Source organism: Globicephala melas, chromosome 10, assembly GCF_963455315.2.
Source record: "Globicephala melas chromosome 10, mGloMel1.2, whole genome shotgun sequence".
NCBI lineage: Eukaryota > Metazoa > Chordata > Mammalia > Artiodactyla > Delphinidae > Globicephala > Globicephala melas.
In genome coordinates this window covers 71552339-71563081 of record NC_083323.1, presented here as the reverse complement: position 1 = coordinate 71563081, position 10743 = coordinate 71552339, and positions in this window count along the sequence as shown.

Here is a 10743-nt window from a genome sequence, read left to right as displayed (position 1 = left end):
TGGTTGCTCTCTTTTTTCTTTCTTTTTGTTTTACTTAAAATTTTTTTATTTTTAATAATTTTTACATTTGTTTATTGTATTTTATTTTTTCTTTTTCTTTTTTTCTCCTTTTCCTTCTGAGCCACGTGGCAGACAGGGTCTTGCTGCTCTGGCCAGGTGTCAGGCCTCTGCCTTTGAGGTGGGAGAGCTGAGTTCAGGAAATTGCTCCACCAGAAACCTCCTGGCTCCACACATTATCAAATGGTGAAAGCTCTCCCACAGATCTCCATCAAATGCTAAGACCCAGCTCCACTCAACAACCAGCAAGATACAGTGCTGGACATTGTATGCCAAACAACTAGCAAGACAGGAACACAACACCACCCATTAGCAGAGAGGCTGCCTAAAATCATAATAAGGTCACAGATACCTCAAAACACACCACTGGATGTGGTCCTTCCCACCAGAGAGACAGGATGCAGCCTCATCCACCAGAACACAGGCACTAGTTCCCTCCACCAGGAAGCCTACACAACCCACTGAACCAACCTTACCCACTGGGGACAGACACCAAAAATAATGGGAGTTACAAACCTGCAGCCTGCAAAAAGGAGACACCAAACACAGTAAGTTAAGCAAAATGAGAAGACAGAGAAACACACAGCAGATGAAGGAGCAAGGTAAAAACCCACCAGGCCAAACAAATGAGGAGGAAACAGGCCATCTACCTGAAAAAGAATTAAGAGTAATGATAGTAAAGATGATCCAAAATCTTGGAAATAGAATGGAGGAAATACAAGAAATGTTTCAAAAGGACCTAGAAGAACTAAAGAGCAAACAAACAATGGTGAACAACACAATGAAATTAAAAATTCTCTAGAAGGAATCAATGGCAGAATAACTGAGGGAGAAGAACGGATAGTGACCTGGAAGATAAAATAGTGGAAATAACTACTGCAGAGCAGAATAAAGAAAAAAGAATGAAAAGAATTGAGGACAGTCTTAGAGACCTCAGGGACAACATTAAATGCACCAACATTCTAATTATAGAGGTCCAAGAAGAAGAAGAGAAAAAGAAAGGGACTGAGAAAATATTTGAAGAGATTATAGTTGAAAACTTTGCTAATATGGGAGTGGAAATAGTCAATCAAGTCCAGGAAGTACACAGAGTCCCATACAGGATAAATCCAAAGAGAAACTTGCCACGACACATATTATTCAAACTATCAAAAATTAATTTCACAGAAAAAACGTTAAAAGCAGCAAGGGAAAAACAACAAATAACACACAAGGGAAACCCCATAAGGTTAACAGCTGATCTTTCAACAGAAACTCTGCAAGCCAGAAGGGACTGGCAGGATATATTTAAAGTGATGAAAGGGAAAAACCTATAACCAAGATTACACCACCCAGCAAGAATCTCATTCAGATTCTATGGAGAAATTAAAAACTTCACAGACAAGCAAAAGTTAAGAGAATTCAGCACCACCAAACCAGCTTTACAACAAATGCTAAAGGATCTTCTCAAGGCAGAAAACACAAGTGAAGGAAAAGACCTACGAAAATAAACCCAAAACATTTAAGAAAATGGTAATACGAACATACATATTGATAACTACCTAAAATGTAAATGGATTAAATGCTCCAACCAAAACACATAGACTGGCTGAATGGATACAAAAATAAGACCCATATATATGCTGTCTACAAGAGACCCACTTCAGATCTAGAGACACATACAGACTGAAAGTAAGGGGATGGAAAAAAATATTCCATGCAAATGGAAACCAAAAGAAAGCTGGAGTAGCAATTCTCATATCAGACAAAATAGACTTTAAAACAAAGACTATTACAAGAGACAAAGAAGGACACTACATAATGATCAAGGGATCGATCCAAGAAGAAGATATAACAATTGTAAATATTTATGCACCCAGCATAGGAGCACCTCAATACATAAGGCAAATACTAACAGCCATAAAAGGGGAAATCGAAAGTAACACAATCATAGTAGGGGACGTTAACACCCCACCTTCACCCATGGACAGATCATCCAAACAGAAAATAAATGAGGAAACACAAGCTTTAAATGATACATTAAACAAGTTGGACTTTATTGATATTTATAGGACATTCCATTCAAAAGCAACAGAATACACTTTCTTCTCAAGTGCTCATGGAAATTTCTCTAGGATAGATCATATCTTTGGTCACAAATCAAGCTTTGGTAAACTTAAGAAAATTGAAGTCATATCAAGTATCTGTTCCAACCACAATGCTATGAGACTAGATATCAATTACAGTAAAATCTCTGTAAAAAATACAAATACATGGGAGCTAAACAATATGCTACTAAATAACCAAGAGATCACTGAAGAAATCAAAGAGGAAATCAAAAAATACCTAGAAAGAAATGACAATTAAAACATGACGACCCAAAACCTATGGTATGCAGAAAAACAGTTAGTTCTAAGAGGGAAGTTTATAGCAACACAATCCTACCTCAAGTAAAAAGAAACATCTCAAATAAACAACCTAACCTTACACCTCAAGCAATTAGAGAAAGAAGAACAAAAATCCCCAAAGTTAGCAGAAGGAAAGAAATCATAAAGATCAGATCAGAAATAAATGAAAAAGAAATGAAGGAAACAATAGCACAGATAAATAAACCTAAAAGCTGGTTCTTTGAGAAGATAAACAAAATTGAAAAACCACTAGCCAGACTCATCAAGAAAAAAGGGAGAAGACTCAAATCAATAGAATTAGAAAGGAAAAAGGAGAAGTAACAACTGACACTGCAGAAATACAAAGGATCAGGAGATATTACTACAAGCAACCGTATGCCAATAAAATGGACAACCTGGAAGAAATGGGCAAATTCTTAGAAAAACACAACCTTCTGAGACTGAACCAGGAAGAAATAGAAAATATAAAGAGACCAATCACAAGCAATGAAATTTTAACTGTGATTAAAAATCTTCCAACAAACAAGAATCCAGGACCAGATGGCTTCACAGTTGAATTCTATCAAACATTTAGAGAAGAGCTAACACCTATTCTTCTAAGAGCTAACACCTCTTCCAAAATATACCAGAGGTAGGAACACTCCAAAACTCATTCTATTAGGCCACCGTCACTCTGATACCAAAACAGACAAAGATGTCACAAAGAAAGAAAACTACAGGCCAATATCACTGATGAACATAGATGCAAAAATCCTCAACAATACACTAGCAAACAGAATCCAACAGCACAAAAAAGGATCATACACCATGATCAAATGGGGTTTATCCCAGGAATGCAGCATTCTTCAATATATGCAAATCAATCAATGTGATACTCCATATTAAAAACTGAAGGAGAAAAACCATATGATCATCTTAATAGATGCAGAAAAAGCTTTCGACAAAATTAAACACACACATTTATGATAAAACCATCCAGAATGGAGGCATAGAGGGAACTTCCCTAAACATAATAAAGGCCATATACGACATATCCACAGCCAACATCATTCTCAATGGTGAAAAACTGAAACCATTTCCTCTAAGATCAGGAACAAGACAAGGTTGCCCACTTTCACCACTATTATTCAACATTGGTTTGGAAGTGTTAGCCACAGCAATCAGGGAAGAAAAAGAAATAAAAGGAATCCAAATCAGAAAAGAAGAAGTAAAAGCTGTCTCTGTTTGCAGATGACATGATACTATACGTAGAGAATCCTAAAGATGCTATCAGAAAACTACTAGAGCTAATCAATGAATTTGGTAAAGTAGCAGGATACAAACTTAATGCACAGAAATCTCTGGCATTCCTATACACTAATGATGAAAAATCTGAAAGTGATATTAAGGAAACACTCCCATTTACCATTCCAACAGAAAGAATAAAATACCTAGGAATAAACTTACCTAAGGAAGCAATAAGCCTGTATGCAGAAAACTATAAGATACTGATGAAAGAAATTAAAGACGATACAAACAGAGAGATATACCATGTTCTTGGATTGGAAGAATCAACATTGTAAAAAAACTATACTGCCCAAAGCAATCTACAGATTCAATGCAATCCCTATCAAACTACCAATGACATTGTTCACAGAATTGGAACAGAAAATTGCACAATTTATACGGAAACACAAAAGACACTGAAAAGCCACAGCAATCTTTAGAAAGAAAAATGGAGCTGGAGAACTTAGGCTCCCTGACTTCAGACTATACTACAAAGCTACAGTAATCAAGACAGTATGGTACTGGCACAAAAACAGAAATATAGATCAATGGAACAGGATAGACAGCCCAGAGATAAACCCATGCACATATGGTCACCTTATTTTTGATAAAAAAGGCAAGAATATACAATGGAGAAAAGACAGCCTCTTCAACAAGTGGTGCTGGGAAAAGTGGACAGCTACATGTAAAAGAATGAAATTAGAACACTCCCTAACACCATACACAAAAATAAACTCAAAATGGATTAAAGACCTAAATGTAAGGCCAGACACTATCAAACTCTGAGAGGAAAACATAGGCAGAACACTCTATGATGTACATCACAGCAAGATCCTTTTTCACCCACCCCCAGAGAAATGGAAATAAAAACAAAAATAAACAAATGGGACCTAATGAAACCTAAAAGCTTCTGCACAGCAAAGGAAACCATAAACAAGACAAAAAGACAACCCTCAGAATGGGAGAAAATATTTGCAAATGAAACAACTGAGTATACAAGCAGCACATGCAGCTCAATATCAAAAAAACAAACAACCCAATCCAAAAATGGGCAGAAGACCTAAATAGACATTTCTCCAAAGAAGATATACATGTTGCCAACAAACACATGAAAGAATGCTCAACATCATTAATCATTAGAGAAATACAAATCAAAACTACAATGAGATTTCACCTCACACCAGTCAGAATGGCCATCATCAAAAAATCTACAAACAAATGCTGGAGAGTGTGTGGAGAAAAGGGAACCCTCTTGCACTGTTGGTGGGAATGTAAATTGATTCAGCTACTATAAAACAGTATGGAGCTTCCTTGAAAAACTAAAAATAGAACTACCATATGACCCAGCAATCCTGTTACTGGGCATATATTCTGAGAAAACTGTAATTCAAAAAGAATCACGTACCGCAATGTTCATTGCAGTTCTATTTACAATAGCCAGGATATGGAAGCAACCTAAGTGTCCATTGCCAGATGAATGGATAAAGAAGATGTGGCACATACATACATTGGAATATTACTCAGCCATAAAAAGAAACAAAATTGAGTTATTTGTAGTAAGGTGGATGGACCTGGAGACTGTCATACAGGGTGAGGGTGAAGTAAGTCAGAAAGAGAAAAACAAATACCATATACTAACACATATATGTGGAATCTAAAAAAGAAAAGGAAAGAAAATGGTTCTAAAGAACCTAGGGGCAGGGCAGTAATAAAGATGCAGATTAGAGAATGGACTTGAGGACATGGGGAAGGGGAAGGGGAAGCTGGGACGAAGTGAAAGAGTGGCATGGATGTATATATACTACCAAATGTAAAATAGATAGCTACTGGGAAGCAGCTGCATAACACAGCGTGGTTACCTAAGTGCTTTGTGACCACCTAGAGGGGTGGGGTAAGGAGGGTGGGAGGGCGACGCAAGAGGGAGGAGATATGGAGATATATGTATACGGATAGCTGATTCACATTGCTATAAAGCAGAAACTAACACACCATCATAAACAATTATAGTCCAATAAGTATATTAGAAAAAATAAAAAATAGAACTATGTCATTCTTCCAATTTTTAAATAATATAGTTATTTGGTGGAGACTGTGATGGTGAAATTGAAAGATGTAGAGCCCACCTTCACCCGTAAAACCACCACAAATACAATCCAACAGAGCAAAGAAGAGGCCCCGTTCAACATAAAGTGCAGGCTCTGGTCCCCACAACACCAATCACAACCCCAATCAAGGCGATAACAGCCAGAACATCCTAATGAGAGATGTGGCAGTCATCCATACCAAAAGCAACCAAAAATATTGGATTCACACAGTCTCCTCAGGGATGCTCCCACAGAAAAACTGCTCTTCAAGACCACAGTGGATAACTGTTTCTCCTAAATTTATAAAATCAGGGAAATAGAAATAAAATGAAGAAAAGGGAACCACTCCCAGTTTAAAAAAAAACAAAATCCTCCTTGAAGAACAAATAGTGAAACAGACCTCTCCAGTCTATTAGACCCCAAGTTGAAAAAGGAGGTAATAAAAATACTGATGGGGCTTCCCTGGTGGCGCAGTGGTTGAGAGTCCGCCTGCCGATGCAGGGGACACGGGTTCGTGCCCCGGTCCGGGAAGATCCCACATGCTGCGGAGCGGCTGGGCCCGTGAGCCATGGCCACTGAGCCTGCGTGTCCGGAGCCTGTGCCCTGCAAAGGGAGAGGCCACAACAGTGAGAAACCCGTGTACCGCAAAAAAAAAAAAAAAAAAAAAAAAAAAATACTGATGAATTAAGAAAGGTTATCAGTAGAAATGCAGATAACAGTAACAAGGGACTAGAAACTGTAAATAAGAGCCAATCAAAGTTGGACAACTCACCTCTTGAGATGAAAACTGAGCTAAAGGTGATAAACAGCAAACTAGATAATAGTAATAGGAGTGAATAAGTGATCTAGAAGATAGAATAGTGGAAATTAATCAGAACAGCAGATAGAAAGCCAAATGAAAAAAATGAAAGCAATATAGGAGACTTATGGGATAATATAAAGTGTGCCAATCTATGTATAAAGGGAATCCAGAAGGAGAAGCTAGAGAGAAGGTGATTGGAAATGTATTTGAAGAAATTATGGCCCAAAATTTCCTAAACCTAAAGAAGGAAACAGATATCCAGGTACAGGAAACACAGAGGGTCCCAAACAAAATGAACCCAAACAGACCCACACTAAGACATATCATAAATAAAATTGAAAAATTTAAAGATTAAGAGACGATTCTAAAAGCAGCAAAAGAAAACCAAAGAGCCAGTTACAAGGGAACCCCCATGAGACTATCAGCTGATTTCTCTAAAGAAAATTTGCAGGCCAGAAGGGAGTGTCATGATATCTTCAAAGTCCTGAAAGGGAAAAACCTGCAACCCAGGGTACTCTACCCTGCAAGATTATCATTTAGAATATAAGGAGAGAGAAGGAATTCCACAGACAAGCAAAAAACTACAAGAATACAGCAGTACTAAATCTAACCTAAAGAAATATTGAAAGATCTTCTCAAAACCAGGGTAACCACAAATCAAAATATACAATAGATTCACAAAAACCAAAAAGAAGAGAACTCAAGCATAAATAATACAAAAGAAAACCATTTAAACCACAAAGGAAAAAGAAACAGAAAAAGAAAGGAACAGGGCTTCCCTGGTGGCGCAGTGGTTATGAGTCTGTCTGCCGATGCAGGGGACATGGGTTCATGCCCCAGTTCAGGAAGATCCCACATGCTGCGGAGGGACTGGGCCCATTAGCCATGGCCGCTGAGCCAGCACGTCTGGAGCCTGTGTTCTGCAATGGGAGAGGCCACAACAGTGAGAGGCCCGCGTACCGCAAAAAAAAAAAAAAAAAAAACGAAAGGAACAAAAAAGAAATATGAAAGCAACTGGAAAAAAAAGTTTACAATGACAATAAATACATACCTATCAATAATTAGCTTAAATGTCAATGGACTAAATGCTCCAGTCAAAAGACATAGAGCAGCAGATTGGATAATAAAACAAGAGCCAACAATATGCTGCCTATAAGAGACCCACTTTAGGGTGAAGGACACATAGATTGCAAGTGAGGAAATTGAAAAAAGGTATTTCATGCAAACAGAAATGACAGGAGTGTGGTAGTAGTGATACTCACATGAGACAAAATAGACTTAAAACAAAGGCCATAAAGAAAGATAAAGAATGACACTATATAATGATATAAGGATCAACACAAGAAGAGGATATTACACTCGTTAATACATATGCACCCAATATAGGAGCACCTAAATATAACACAAATACTAACAGACATAAAGGGAGAAACTGATGAGAATATAATAATAGTAGGAGGCATTAATACCTCACTCACATCAATGGACAGATCTTCCAGACAAAAAATTAATATGGCAACAGAGATCCTAAATGACACAATAGAACATTTAGACTTAATTGATATTTTCAGGACATTACAGCCAAAAAAACCCGAGAATACACATTCTTTTCAAGGGCACAAGGAACATTCTCTCAGATAGACCACATACTAGGACACAAAAAAACTTCAACAAATTTAAGAGTATAGAAATTATTTCAAGCATCTTTTCTGACCACAGTGATATTAAACTAGAAATCAACCACAGAAAGAGATATGAGAAAAAAATGATTACATGGAGACTAAACAACATGATACTAAATAACCAATGGACCAAAGATGAAATCAAATAGGAAAATTTAAAATACCTTGAGAAAAATGACAATGAAAACAATTACAAAATCTATGGGATGCAGCAAAATCAGTCCTAAGAGGGACATGTATACTAATACAGGCTTCCTCAAAAACAAGAAAAATCTCAAATAAACAATGTAACCTACTTCCTAAAAGAATTAGAAAGAGAAGAACAAACAAAAGTTAAAGTCAGCAGAAGGAAGGAAACAATAAGATCAGAGCAGAGATTAAATAAGATAGAGATTAATAAACAATAGAAAAGGTCAGTAAAACCAAGAACTGTTCTTTTGAAAGAATAAACAAAACTGACAAACATCTGGCCAAGCTCACCAAGAAGAAAAGAAAGAGGACCCAAATAACAAAATAAGAAATGAAAGAGGAGAAATAACAACTGATACCACAGAAATATAAAAAACCATAAGACACTACTATGAACAATTATACACCAACGAATTTGACAACCTAGAAGAAATGGACAAGTTTCTAGAAATAAATGGCCCATCAAAACTGAATCAAGAAGAAATAGATGATTTGAAGACAACAATCACTAGAAGTGAAATAGAATCTGTAATTTAAAAAATCTCCCTGCTAACAGAAGTCCAGGATCAGATGGATTCACTGGGGAATTCTACCAAATATACAAAGAAGAACTTATACCAATTCTTCCCAAACTCTTCCAAAAGATTGAAGAGGAAGAAACACTCCCAAACTCATTCTACAAAGCCAACATCACCCTGATACAAAAACCAGGCAAAGATACTACCAGAAAAGAAAATTACAAGTTCAATATCTTTGATGAATATAGGTGTAAAAATCCTCAACAAAATATTAGCAAACCAAATCCAACAACACATAAGGAGGATCATACACCATGATCAAGTTGGATTATCCCAGATTCACGAGGATGGTTCAGCATACACAAATCAATCAATGTGATATACCACCACAACAAAAGAAAAGACAAAAACCACATGATCACCTCAATAGATGCAGAAAAAGCATTTGATAAAATTCAGAATACATTCATGATAAAAAAAACTCTCACCAAAGTGGATAGATGGAACATATCTCAGCATAATAAAAGCTATTTATGAGAGTGGATCAAGATGGTGGAGGGTAGGACGTGGAGTTCATCTTCTCCCCACAGATGCATCAAAAATGCATCTACATGTGGAACATCTCTCACAGAACATCTACTGAACAGTGGAAGAAGGCTTCAGACCTCCAAAAGGGCAAGAAAATCTCCATGTACCTGGGTAGGACAAAAGAAAAAAAGAGAAAGGAATGGGATGGGACCTGCACCCCTGGGAGGGAGCTGTGAAAGAGGAAAGGTTTCCACACAAAGGAAAGTCCCCTTTCTGGCAGGGAGATCAGCCAGGACAGAGGGGGAGTTTCAGAGCCCAGAGAAGACAGGAACAGGTTTGCAGAGGACAAAGCAGAGAGAAATCTACACAAATGATTTGTGCCAACCAGCACACCCTAGCCTGAGATGTTTGTCTGTTGGGGTTGCTGGGGGCTGGGTGCTGAGGGTCAGGCTTCAGAGGTCAGACCCTGAGTAGAGGATGGGGGTTGGCTGCATGAAGACAGCCTGAGAGGGCTAGGATGTGGTGTGCCACAACTAGGGAGTATGGGAAGAAGCCTGGGCCCATCAGAGAGGCAAGATGCCATTGTTGGGGGACACACGAGGAGATGAGTGGGCCCACCATAGGAGCTTCTTTCTCTATGCACTCTCAGGTGACAGAGCACTGCCTGCGTGAACTACGGGGGCAGGTGTGAGCTGCCGCTGCCATCTCAGACTCCAGAGGCATGCGTGAACTGGTCTCACTGAGGGTCCTGTGGTGAGTGCAGGTCACTACCCCCACCACCCTGGGAGTACATGCAGCCAATCACCCTTGCCAAGGAACCCACAACCTGGAGCCAACCACTGCACCTTCCTTTCTGGGAGCATGCACGTGAGCCATGCACCTGCACACCCCCTATCAATGGGATAACCACCAGCACATGCTGAGGAAAGAGATGGCAAGCATCCAAACCAAAAATATCCCTCATGCCAAAAAAAAAATTAAACCCACACAAGCTACACAGGGATGATCCCACATATAAATAGTTCTCCAAGACTACAGTAGATATTTGTTTCTCCTAAACTCACAGAGTAAGAGAAGTATAAGCAGAATGAAGAATCAGAGGAACCACTCTCAGTTAAAAGACCAAGAGAATTTCCCTGAAGGAACAAACAATGAAACAGACCTCTTCAGTCTTACAGACACCGAGTTCAAAAAGGAGGTAATGAAAATACTGAAGAAAGGCTATTGACA